The sequence below is a fragment of the Malus sylvestris genome, chromosome 16, assembly GCF_916048215.2.
Source record: "Malus sylvestris chromosome 16, drMalSylv7.2, whole genome shotgun sequence".
In the NCBI taxonomy this organism is placed as follows: domain Eukaryota; kingdom Viridiplantae; phylum Streptophyta; class Magnoliopsida; order Rosales; family Rosaceae; genus Malus; species Malus sylvestris.
This window is the reverse complement of record NC_062275.1, coordinates 8,860,744-8,873,431: the sequence shown is the minus strand read 5'-3', so window position 1 is coordinate 8,873,431 and position 12,688 is coordinate 8,860,744. Positions and strand designations below refer to the sequence as shown.

General features: G+C 36.7%; 2 pseudogenes; both read right to left on the bottom strand.

Annotated features, from left to right (window-relative positions):
- Positions 1–2,940: 2,940 nt before the first annotated feature.
- LOC126609073 (putative pentatricopeptide repeat-containing protein At5g13230, mitochondrial) lies at positions 2,941–8,375 on the bottom strand (annotated as a pseudogene).
- Positions 8,376–10,083: 1,708 nt separating this feature from the next.
- On the bottom strand, positions 10,084–11,502 carry LOC126608723 (40S ribosomal protein S27-2-like; annotated as a pseudogene).
- Between the last annotated feature and the right edge of the window lie 1,186 nt (positions 11,503–12,688).

Genomic DNA, 12,688 nt, shown 5'->3' with positions numbered 1-12,688 from the left:
ATTATTTTTTGTAGGGGTGTGCATTGCAGATTTGCAGGTTTCAAAACACGTAGGGTTTTCCTTACGTAAATTTACCGAAACAAAAAGTTTTCTATTACGTACAGAACAAAAAACAAAAAAAGTGTTGGTACTAGGCTAGGCTAGGCTAGGTTAGGATAGCTAGCTAGGTGTGCATGTAGAACCAAAACAAGTGGAAGAGGAGTGATGAGTGATCAATGCACATGTCAATTGTCAAATAAGACAACCTCATCATGTTCAAAATCTTTCTTTGATTTATTTTTATTTTTTTTAAAGTAAATTATAAGTTTATGATGTTTAATTATGTTATGCAGATTCATTTTTATTTATTTAATTTTGTAGTAAAGGTGACTCTTCACATGAAGGGTGAAGCCAAAATGTTAGTTTACTGGGACAACTAAGTATCGGCGCGGATGCGGGCTTCCACCTTCGTTAAACGCAGGTAAAGTTATTTCTTTTTTCGATAGGTGGGATTAATACTTTCAATATGTCTTATCAATTATGGTGATTTTTAAAGACAATATAAATTGGATGACGTGGTACATGTGTGACCATTTAGCTTCACACATGAGACAACTTGCTCTGATACCGTAAAGAAAATTGAGATTTTACTATAAAACCAATTGGCAAAACGGAAAGTATATTAAATTATTTATAAGCCTATGCAAGGTCATTCTCCTAGTTAATGTAAGATTCATTCTCAACTTGCTCTGATATTTTTTATTTTTGTTCGTTTTTTTCTGTAATTGGGATATGCAAATCTTGTCTACTTAGTAACAAAGAGGACTTATATGCTTTCTTTCTATACTCTCAACATCAGAATGTCTAAATCGCCAATTTAGTTTAGTTCAATTCAATCCAATTTAGTTCAGTTTACCAACAAAAATCAGTCACCCAGCCAGCCTGTCCACCTAACGGAGCCTATATTTGCATCAGCTTGTTGGCAAACTTGTGTCATTTACCACCATGAGTTTGACAGAAGATGTTGAAAAGTAATTGTTTTTTATGTTCTTATTATTGTTTTGAGTTTTCTTTTAGGTTTATGATTTGGGCCCAGCCCGTATAATTAGGTTTTCGTTTTTATACTTATTAGGGTTAGTTTGTTTTATATTGTTTGTTATTCGTTGAAAATAAGTCAACTAAAATGTTGTCTTCAGTTTGTAGCTGTCTCGATAATAACATTTATTTGTTTTTCAATTAGTAATATTTGTAGTTAATTAGTTTGTTTTGTTTGTTTGTTTGGTACCCTGATACCATGTAGAAAATTAAAATTTTACCATAAAACCAATTGCAATACAGAAAGTAGCCCAACTATTAATTATATGCAAAATACTTTTTTTTTTTCTGATGTGAAATCAGTACTCTCAATATATATACTTTTGACTAAAAAACTGAGAGGTGCACGTATGACGTACCCCCATTCACATTCTCCCCGGTTTCACATATTTATATTACATGTTAATTAAGCACACTGCATGCATGATGTATATGCGTGTGTTTATGCATGTCGATCTCGTGGCTTCACCTAACAATTTTGTCCGCAATTATTCACCTAAACAAATGAAACAAGTGTGGTAAAAAAGAATTTTCAACCTTATATATCATGTGTTTGAAACAGTCCAACTAATATAGCATCGGTTACACTTTTCTGTCGCGGGCTAAAATTATAGCTCTTTGACATGTTTTGCATTGAACAGTCGGAATGCGGTTTGTTAATTTTTTAGAAGTTCTTATCCAAGCAATTCCGCGGAGATTCACTACGCTTTTACAAGATATTTAACAACTTCTTCAGTAAACTTCAAATTAATATTATCCTCTAAATCATATTTATTGAGAAGCTAATATGACGGTTAATGAGTTACTTAGGTCACAACTACGATCACTCATATGTATCTAGTTGCATGATTTTTAAAATATAACCTTGTCTAGATTAAAGTTAGACTTGTAATGTTCTCTGTTTTTTATATTATCATTTTTTTTTCTTTCTGTGGGGTCCTTGCATTAGTCGAGTGCTTTGAAACTTCAAACGTTGGAAAAACATATTCTTCCGTAGCAGGACCCCCGATGAGAGATGAGGGCGTTCGAATTTCGTAGGCAGGATTCTGTTGTTTGGTAGGTTTCATAGACTTCCAACGTTGTGGCCCTTGTGGGTGTGTGTTTCTCATCCACGAGAAACACTGTGCCTTAATTTCTTTCCCTGTGAATGAATTTTCGTACATAGACTCCAACGTTAGTTAACATTCTTCACTCTCAGAAATACTGTGAACCATAACATCAACGGTTGAAAAGGTTTATGTGTAACATACATTGTTGAATGGCCGTCATAATTTTTTTAAGTTTTTATTGCATGTATTATAGTCTAATTTTTACTTAATTAGGGTTCACTTGGAAATGCTTTTAAAATAACTGAAAGTGTTGTTAAAAAAAATGTTTTTGAATTCCAAAAACACTTGTTTCCTGCAAGAAGCACAAGTTATGTGCTTTTTATTGGAAGCATTTCAAGTGTTGAAGTGCTTTTCCATGATTCACTTGCATTTTTACTAAATATTGGTTCTAAAAATATTTCATAAAAATCGCTTTCAGTCATTTTAAAAGTAGTTCTAAACGAGATCCTAGTTTGTGATTGTGTATTTTCTACTTTTGGCTTCTGCTTCTGAATGTCAGTTACAAGCAATGACTGATCCGATGGGCTGGCGTACAACTTCAGAATGGCCCAAGGAATTTTCCACATGAGCAACAGTGAAAGAAATTTATATCATCCTTTCATGTTCTGTTGTAAAAAACTCACTATTAACCACCAAAAAATGGGAGCTAAAAAAAACCAGCATCAATGCCACTCACAAGTTACAGCCTGCATTCAAATCTCTGAGAAGAACACAATTTTCCTACGTTATGCAGCACGACTTAACCATCGAAGGAAAATTAGGGGACAGGTAACCAAAATCGAATTTAAGGATACATATCGTGATACAAAGGCCATAAGAGCCTACGAATCCAATGGGGGTACAAGAAATTTGAATTTAGGCCTGAACAACTAATCATTACAACTTACACGTTCAAGATTTACATATGTGATCTTGAACTGATCCTAAAATCGTATCTAAGTATCCCTCTCTGAATAATTTCATTTGTCTCCTCAAATAACCACCATTGGCAAGACAAGATTCTGACAAACTTTGTGTGACTTGGGACCCGGGAGTATATTCCGGACTTATAAATGACAAGAGCAACTTTCTAACCTGATCAGCAAATTGATGTAAGCAATCTCCGGAAAGGGAGTTTCTTTAGCCTTCTTTCTAAAGTCACCTTCCTCACCTACATTCTCAGAATCAGAGTGGTCTTAACCATAAGTATCGCTGTCAAACAGAGGCCACTTATATTCTCTTGCTTCGACAATGGAACACACTGTGTAGCGCTTGCAAATTGCTGCTGACGTATCAAGCTCCACGTCTTCTATAAATTTTAGTTATACATCCAAGTCAAGCACAAAACAAGTTTCTAATAGTTAGTATCAGCAACATGAACAATGAAAGCATAAAGTAAAACAGATGGCAACACATCATCCACAAAAATAATTTGGGAAAAAAGATGAGTGTAAAATCAGTTTCAGCTTGCAGCAAGATGCTATAGAAAGTGGACAAACAATTAAAAACCTTCGTTTTTGCTACAGTAAAGATGCGAGATAAAAATATGCAAGTTAGGTAAGTAGCCTGTTAATTTATAGATTCGGTGACATAAATTGTCCAAAACTGAGTCCCAAGAGAAATGAAAATATTAACCTTAGACATAAGTTTGTCCTTGCTGATTCCATTCTAGGAAATGTTTGGCATTAAATCTGTTTCAAAGTGGTCGACAAAAAAGTTATACAATGTTAAACCTCTAGTGCACCATCTGAAGGTAGAGATAACAAAAGGTCTCAGTGGAAAACCCAAAACGAATTCAAATAGTAATTCTACCAACTGGAAAATTAGAACAATTTGTATACTCCTAGGGATAGTGGGAAATAAGTAGTTGGATGGTCAATTCTATTTTGAAGCAAAGCCTTACCAATAAACTATATTGTTTTTCAGTGAGATGAACTGTTGCTTTCTCAGAGCTAAAATCCCTCAAATGGAATGCAAATAGTTATAGAAATTTTTTCTATAATTTTCTATAACTAGTTGGAGAAGCACAAAGACAATTGACAATGTGATTCCAAGAGAATGAAAAAAATGTAGCTACGAGGCAATACTGTGTTTCCTGCAAAACAAAGGGGAAAAACTGACACACGGTTGAGGATTGTAAGCATAAAGAAACGATCTCTAGACCAATTCTCAATATATTTCTTCATAAGTTGATATCTTATCATACTCCTGATGAGTCACTAGCTCTGGTAATACAGTGCATTCCTGTTTTTACACTCACAGTTGCCGCCCCAAGCTCTGTTTGTATAGTCATATCCTAATATGTTTATACTCACACTAGTCCCAAGTTCCGATAAATATAGTCACATCCCTGATGATGAGTCCCAAAAGTGAGCCATTAAGATATGTGCAGCAAATAAATGGAAGGATATTTCATATTATCCTAGGCTTAGATATGGTTATGTAACTATTGTAGTCATCATAATAATAGTAGACTAAGAAGTTGGTGATGCCTGCTGTCACAAATGATTTTCTAAAGTGAAGATCCAAAGGGTAGAACTTCCACCCTAGCCTAAAGAACCACTTGCAGTTTATGATGATTCGAAGAAAGGGAGATATGCCTTTGGTTCACGCTGATCTTTCCATGGAGCAATTAGAAATATGCTTACCTAATTCATCATGAGATTTCTCAGTCCACTACCACCTAAAATGTTATCTACAAGGATGAGAATCAAAGTCAAAATGTCATGATTCAAATCGCAATGTTAGACAATTCAAAAGTTGAAGTGCTAATACAGTATATTTTACGATGTGATACGATGTCTAATTCCACAAATGACTAGCAAGTTTGATATGATACGCAAGTCCACAACACGTGGAAGATATTTGATGGATACCGCATATTGCCATGAATATAACATTATCCATGCATACTGCATATTTAATGGATACATGCAAATACGCAACATGAAAAATACATCATTTCGCTTCAGGTCAATGCATTCACAATTTTATTATGCTTGTGCATCAGTCTCTTTAAACTGAAAGGGAAGCCCATAAAATATAATAACCTCTCCAATGTTGTACCATTAAATTTCAATATGGATTCAGGTCATAGATATACCAAAACATATGTATAAATTATAATTTGGTAAAATACTAGATACACATGGGTGCATGCACTCAGATTTTAAAGGATCAAGGTTCCCAATTCCTTTAAACTGGTGTGATCCCCACATAAAAGATGATGCACAATTCATATAATCTGTAATCATCTTTAAATAGACAATGTCAACGCACTCAGACGAATGTAATCTCATGACTACAGATTAGTAATGGACAAAATCATTACATCAAATGGCAGGCCAATTTATAGTGAGGTTGAAAATTTCCTTTCGGTTAATTGTACTGAAACTAGAAAATGAAAGTAAAAAGCAATACAATAGGAATAAGAAAGTTTCTAAAGTAAAAAAAGAACAATGAAAAAGGATAAAAATATAATCAAGCATCAATGAGAAAGCAATTAACAAGTTCAGTGGGAGTTGCAGTTCACATTTAGACAATTGATGTAGGAGTCTTTTAATTGGGAAAATGCTGGGACTTTCCAATCAGCAAAAGAAATGTAAACTTCTTTATCATGATTATCACAACGGCCAAACTAGAAAGTTTATCCCTACTGAAAGGCTGCAAACATTTTGAGAGAAATGATCAATGAATGTGTAAATGTGTAATGCATTTGTTTGGATTGATGGATGTAGAAGATACAGCCAATGGTCTAAACTTGACACAACTTTTTCTTCTTGATGTAGACTTACTTGAAGAACAAGAAAAAACATGCATTAAACAAGTGGGTGATACCTATGTGCACAAGTAATGGAATCAGCAGGTTTTAATAGTCAATTTCTAGCCATTAAGAACTGCAAAGAAAATAAATTAGCAGCATAAAACATACAAGATGTGAAGCAAAGCAAAAACTGGGTAAATTGTTCACATACTTGGTCATGGATAAGTAATTACCTGGAAGGGAGTGAATCCTTGAGGACAAGGGCACTTCATCAGTTCAACCCTTGAGGAACCATAGATCCAAATAAAGCAGATCAATCACCAGTAATCACCACAAGAGCAAACTCCATCCTGAAAGTGATGGAATCGATTGATATTTCTGACAGTAATATCTCGCTGCACAACCTTTAATATTAACTTCACTGTGGCATGGCAATCCATACATATCCGAAGACTTTTTATGATACGAATGGGGCTCCCAGATGGTGCTCTATCCAGCCCAAATGCTAGAGCAAATCTTTCACTGTGTACCCACAAGAGGCACTTTTTTTCATCGTCCACCACATCAAGCAAAATGGCATTACAATTGGGGTTCTCAATTTCAACGAATCCAGCATGCCATCGATCAGTTTCATATCAGGATGTGAAGTATCGCCCACAGTGAATTAATGAACTGTGTCCTGGTTCTCAATCTAACTTAGGCCAGGTTCCTTATTTAATCCTTTCCCTCTCATGTTTTTTATAACATAAGCTACATTATTTCATCTCTTCACGGCGGCATATATGTTTGACAATAACACATGGGTCGCCTCATCCTGAGGATCCATTTCAAGAACATGCTTGGCAGCCGTCCTTCCAAGTTCAATATCATTATGGAGAACACAAGCTCCAAGCAAAGCACGCCACACTATAATACTAGGTTCACATGGGATTTCCTGAATCAACTTCACAGCCTTATCAAGATGGCTTTTCTCCCTAAAAGCCCGACCGTACAAGTGCAGTGCTCTATGCATGGTTCAACATTATAGTCCTGTACCATAGAGTCAAAATAAGGTAGTCATTGATCTAACAGTCCTGCATTGCTACATGCTGACAGGACACCAACAAAAATCAACTTGTTTGCTTTGCAATTTGTTTCCTGCATCATTTCAAAAAAATTTAGAGCCTCAAGGCCAAGGCGATGTATAGAAAGAATATCCTGAGATCATGGTATTCCATGAAACCTAATCTCGTTGCTTCAACTTATCAAACACCAGGCCAGCATCTTTAATGTTCCCACATTTGGCATACATGTCTATCAATGAATTACCCACTAGTATGGTTTTGACAGTTAAAGAATGTATCTGAACTCCTGGCTCCAACGCTGCTAGGCCAGAAGAAGCATGGAGAGCATAGAGTACGTCACTTCTGTTGCCTCGACTTGGCATCTAAGCATATCTTGAAACAACATCAACGCCTTCTCTCCATCACCTAACTGGGGATAAACAATCATCGTGTTCCAAGATACATAATTTCTATTTAGTGATCCTAATCTCCACAAATAAGTCCATAGAGTCCTCTATCTTTCCACATTTACCATAGACACCCATGAGGGCATTTGAAACATAGACAACAGAATCAATACCAACCTTGGTTACATGGCAATGGATTTGCTTCCTGAAAACTAAATGCTCCATAGTTGCACAAGCTTGCAGCATGCTAGCATATGTAAACTGGTTGGGAACAACAAATGCTGGCCTCATCCAACAAAACAAGTCCAGAGCCTCTTCGCAGCGGTCACTCTGAGCAAACCGTGAAACCATGAGGCTCCAAGCAACCGCATAATTTTTGGGCATCACTTGAAATACTTGCCGAGCCTCCACAATATCTTCAAACTTGGTGCACATATCAAGCAATGCTGTACTCAAATACAGATCCCCTTCATAAAATGATTTTATTACACACCAATGGACACTCTTCCCTCCATTTAAGGCCTCTAATCCACACAAGCCCTAAGCGTACCCGTAAAAGTATAGTTATTTGGCCTGAACCCAATCACCCTCATTCGAGAGAAGAGTTTGAGTGCTTCTTCAGAACAACCATTCTCGGCATAACATGCTACCATCCCAGTCCAAACAACCATATCCTTACAAACAATATCAACAAAACATCTCTAGAAACATCGACTTAACGAAATAACATTTATCTCACACATTTCATCAAACAGGTTAGCGGCATCAATAAGCATACCCGCTTTGACATACATATTGAGAAGAATGTTGTCAGTAAACAAGTCCAAGCAGCCGCCTTTTTTTCAAAATCTCGCAATGAAGGCCCACTGCGGAAGTTGAATAGCCGTTGCACAGACAGTGCTGGACCACGGCGCCGTATGCGTGAGAGTCGAACTCGGAGGTGGGAAGCTCTGGGTGGAAGGTAAAGTGTTGTGGGACCAGTTGGGCGGCGAACCCACATCGTGAAAAGGTTGTCACGGCGGTGGTTGTTGATTGAGTGGCGAGATTTGCAGACTGCAACGTTCTTTGGCAGCAATCTAAGTATGCCAACGAAAACTGAAAACGAAGAAATATGTAAAAGTTGTGAACTTTGGCTTCCTGTAGGAAACACCACTCTCCCTTGAGACTTTGAGAAAGGGCAATATGTTACAGAGGGAAGGCTAGTCACCTAGGCGACATCAACCACTTTTCTTTTTGTTTTTTTTGTTTTTTTTGTTTTTTGTACAACGATATATTTACACTAAAGGGAGAGAGAATTCGGCTAAACCACATAATTGGCAACCTAATTTTGTATCAAATTCGAAGACCCAAAAAACACCAAGCCTCAATGTACCCACCAATGCACCAATAAGTTCTTGAAGCGCAAAATATAAAAAATAAAAATAAAAAGTAAAAACTAAAGCTAAAGCTAAAAATTTTGAAATTCAAGAAAGTAGTTTTTAGTTTAAAAAAAGTGAAAACGAAATGGTTATCAAACGCATCATTAGAAAATAAGTATTATCGTTCCGGATAAGTCATTATAAGTATTTTATGTTTTAAGTTATTGCAATTCTTTGTCATTTTCTTAATAAAGAAATAATGCATTTTACCTCACTGACTCTCAAATGAAATGCAAAATGATCTTTTAGTAGTTTATGTTTTATATGTAAGAGAAATGTGGAATGATCCCTTCAGAGTTCCCTTTTTCATGTAGGAGAAGTGCAGCATAATCTTTTGAAATGGCAATAACATTTCTCGTTACTCTACCTTTCGTGACAATCATAGCACCGATAGATCATAGCGAATAAACAGTAAAAACCAGCTGAAGCTTAATCAGGCAAAACAATTCGCTTCGTACAATTAGATTTTTAGATCAAAATAGGTAGTTCGTTTTCATAAATTAAAACAAAGAGAGAGATTGATTGAATGGAAGGACATTTCTTTTTTGGTACAACGATATCCTAAATTACTCTAAATTTACGAAGAGATCTAAAATCCACCAGCAAGTAGGTAAACACACAAATCCGGCAAATGATTAGTTACATGCAGGAAGGACTGTCGCAACGAAACCATAAAATCTGCAAACAAAATATTGTATCGCAGTTGCCTGTAAATCTCAAAGCTCTTTAACAGAAACAGAAAACCTGAATTCATCAAGAACAAGATGCCAATCCAATGCAATTTGAGAGACATTCCTACACAAAGGTTGCAAGATTTATTCCGGTAACAAGGATCGCAAGTGCAGTATGTTAAGGATAGACGAAAATGACAACACACAACGTTAATCAGCACCATACACTTCGTACAGAGCAGCTTAAGATATCGGCGTGCAGAGAGAGAATGAAATCTACAGAACTCAAATGCAATCAACTACAACACATGATCCAATTCTAATCATCAGAACACTCGCTCATAATACCAAAGGGTTATCGCTACACAAGGGAAATTCCAGATTCAACTACAAAAGCTCCCTGTATGCAAACTAAAAACCTTACTCTCTTAAATAAAGATAGATATGGAGCACAAGCTGAATCCGTGATTCAGTATTCAGCCCTCCGACTAAATTAAACAATGTGAAACCCAACGATCGAGGCCAAATCACTTGCAAAGCATTTGCATATCAACACACAATATACATTGAAAACAATTTGGTGCATCGATGAACAAAAGTAGCAGCTATAACATTTCCATGACAGAAATTGATCACTGATAATCTTTATATGGAACTTAAAAGGGCAGGCATATGAACACTTCAAACAATCCATAAGAAGTGCAAAAGGTAATGTAACCACCAAAATTAACTAAACATTCGTAACACTACACTCTCATGGTAAGGTCCAGACCGCTGCCCTAACAAATTACATATTCAAAAGACTATAAAGAAAAAAGCAAAGGCAAAAACGAGGAGAACCAATATTTCAACCTTAAATCACCCTCACAAAGCTCTTCTGCAATTTGCCAAATACATGTAAATGCGATCAAAGCACCAGCATCAGTCCCCCTTTCTTCTGAAAGAGCAACCCTCGGTGAGCCTGGCTCGGCCTCCAGTAGGCTGGCACAACACTGTCTGGCAGTTCCCACACACCACAACTGTTTGCGAGTGACTGAACACGGTTGTTCTGCGCAAATGGTTTTCACTTCGTCACACTTACACCCAAATTTAAATCATACATAGAAACTACTTCAACAAAATGATCTCAACGAGTACAGGAAAATATCGAAATAGGCATCATTACTTACATGCTGAAGCATCCTTGGCACTAAACATCCTGGGCGCATTTAAAACAATCAAAATTAACAATCTTCACCAAAGAAAACAAAAATTATACGAAAACTCAAACGTCAAAAAAAGCATACGCAATCGATAATTACGTACTATTAGTTACCATGAAAAAAGAGTTGGGCGTCCGCACAAGCCTCTTGAGCTTGTGCTTCCTCTTTTCGAGCTCAGCTGGTGGGTGAAGCAAGTCGATATCGTTCTGAAGCACCTGTTTACAACCAGCCATCAAAATCCACTACTAATCAATCCATTTTCTCACAACCCCATTATCTTTGCCAATTAATTTAACAAAAGCAGAACGACCCAATTCAAAAAATGGCTCAGCAGTGACATTCAACACATTAAACCAGTTTAAAAAAGAACAGGCGATATGGGAAACTGGGGATAAATCTGTGAGCCGAATGAAAATACCGATTCCGATCAGAAAAATTGGTTGAAAAATATATGAAAAACAAGAAATTTATGTGTTGGGTTCTAAGTTCTAACCATCTTGATCGATGCGGATTGTAGCAAACCAGAAAACACAGAGCCGCAAGAACCTTTAGAGAGAGCTGGAGTGCGTGAGAGGAGCGACTGAGAAGATTTTAGGTTTTGTAAGGCTATGAACATAAACGAGTGTCTGAGTGATGTGGGCCGTCGGATCCAACAATAACTTAATCTCCGCCTTTACCGCGATTCGGGGCATTATCATCCTTTAAACATTATAGCTAGATAATACGACGTTTGGTAAAGATGTGAGTTAGTAGCAGAAGCAATTAGGATTTCGGGGTTCTCGTTCCTCCCCTCCATATATAACGCCATCTACCGATTCTTCTTCTATGGTGTCTTCGTCCTACGATAGCTCCGCAGGATATGACTAGACACCGCGTTGAGTTTTGCTCCGTAGGAAATGACTAGACCCCACCCAAACACTTTCTTTCACCGCCATGCTTGTGAGAGCTGGAGTACGGTAAGGGGAGTCAGCGAGGACCAAATGATCATATGGCCAAACATAATTTATTATTTAAATTTAAACACTACAACAACTTAAATTTAAAAAAAATAACAACTTATATTTAAAAACTACAAATTAAATTCATAAAAAAAAAATTGGCCCAAAAAAAACAAAAAAAAAATTGAAACCAACAGTAACTAGTCTTTGTATTTGAAATTTTGGCCTACCATTCCTGTCGGATATAACCGATAGGAATAAGTACAATGTTGTCAGCTATAACCGACATAAATAATGAAAATTCTGGCCCAGCCCGGGGCTAGCTGGCTGGCTACTTTGGGCCAGCTGATTGGCCCTTTGGCCCTTTTTTGTCTAGTGGAGTCCATGAGCCCTTTGGCCTATCCCTCGGTTGAAGACGATTTTCGAGCTATTTTAGGCCCTTTGGTTGGAGATGACCTAACAGTCATATTCGCGCAAACACCACACATACGGACGCATGCGTGACCTGCATTACTCCGCCAGCTGGTAGGAATGTTTGGGTGACAAGTTAGCAAATGAGCTGGACAGGTGACCATTGGTACGAGTCTGTCCCTTTTAACCAGTTCAGGCCAAATTATATGACCTGGTCAAAATAACAAATGCAATAAATCTTGAGAAAATAATATCCTTAGTTTATCATTACTTAAATCCTTTTTTCTTTTTCTTTTTTTTTACAATTGATATTATCTACATTAAAGGGAATGAGTAGATTTAGCCTCACAATTGGCTAGCTAGCAATATTGTGGTTCAAATTAGCCTTTTACGAGAATCGAACCTATGACCTCTCACTTACAAGTGAAAAAAAATATCACTAGACTGTAGTACTAAGTGCCCAACATTCTACTTAGCATCGAAAGCACTTGTATTTGTATAGTGTGATAGCATCTATTTGGTTTCTTGCAAACAACAAATTGTTCTTTTTGTAAAAGTGCTACTTACAAAAAACGCTCATAAGTAAAAGCGTTTTATGGAGAAGCATAACCAAAAACACTTAATAATTTTATTTAATGGCTAGAACAAGCTCAACATCAAATCATTCCAATAA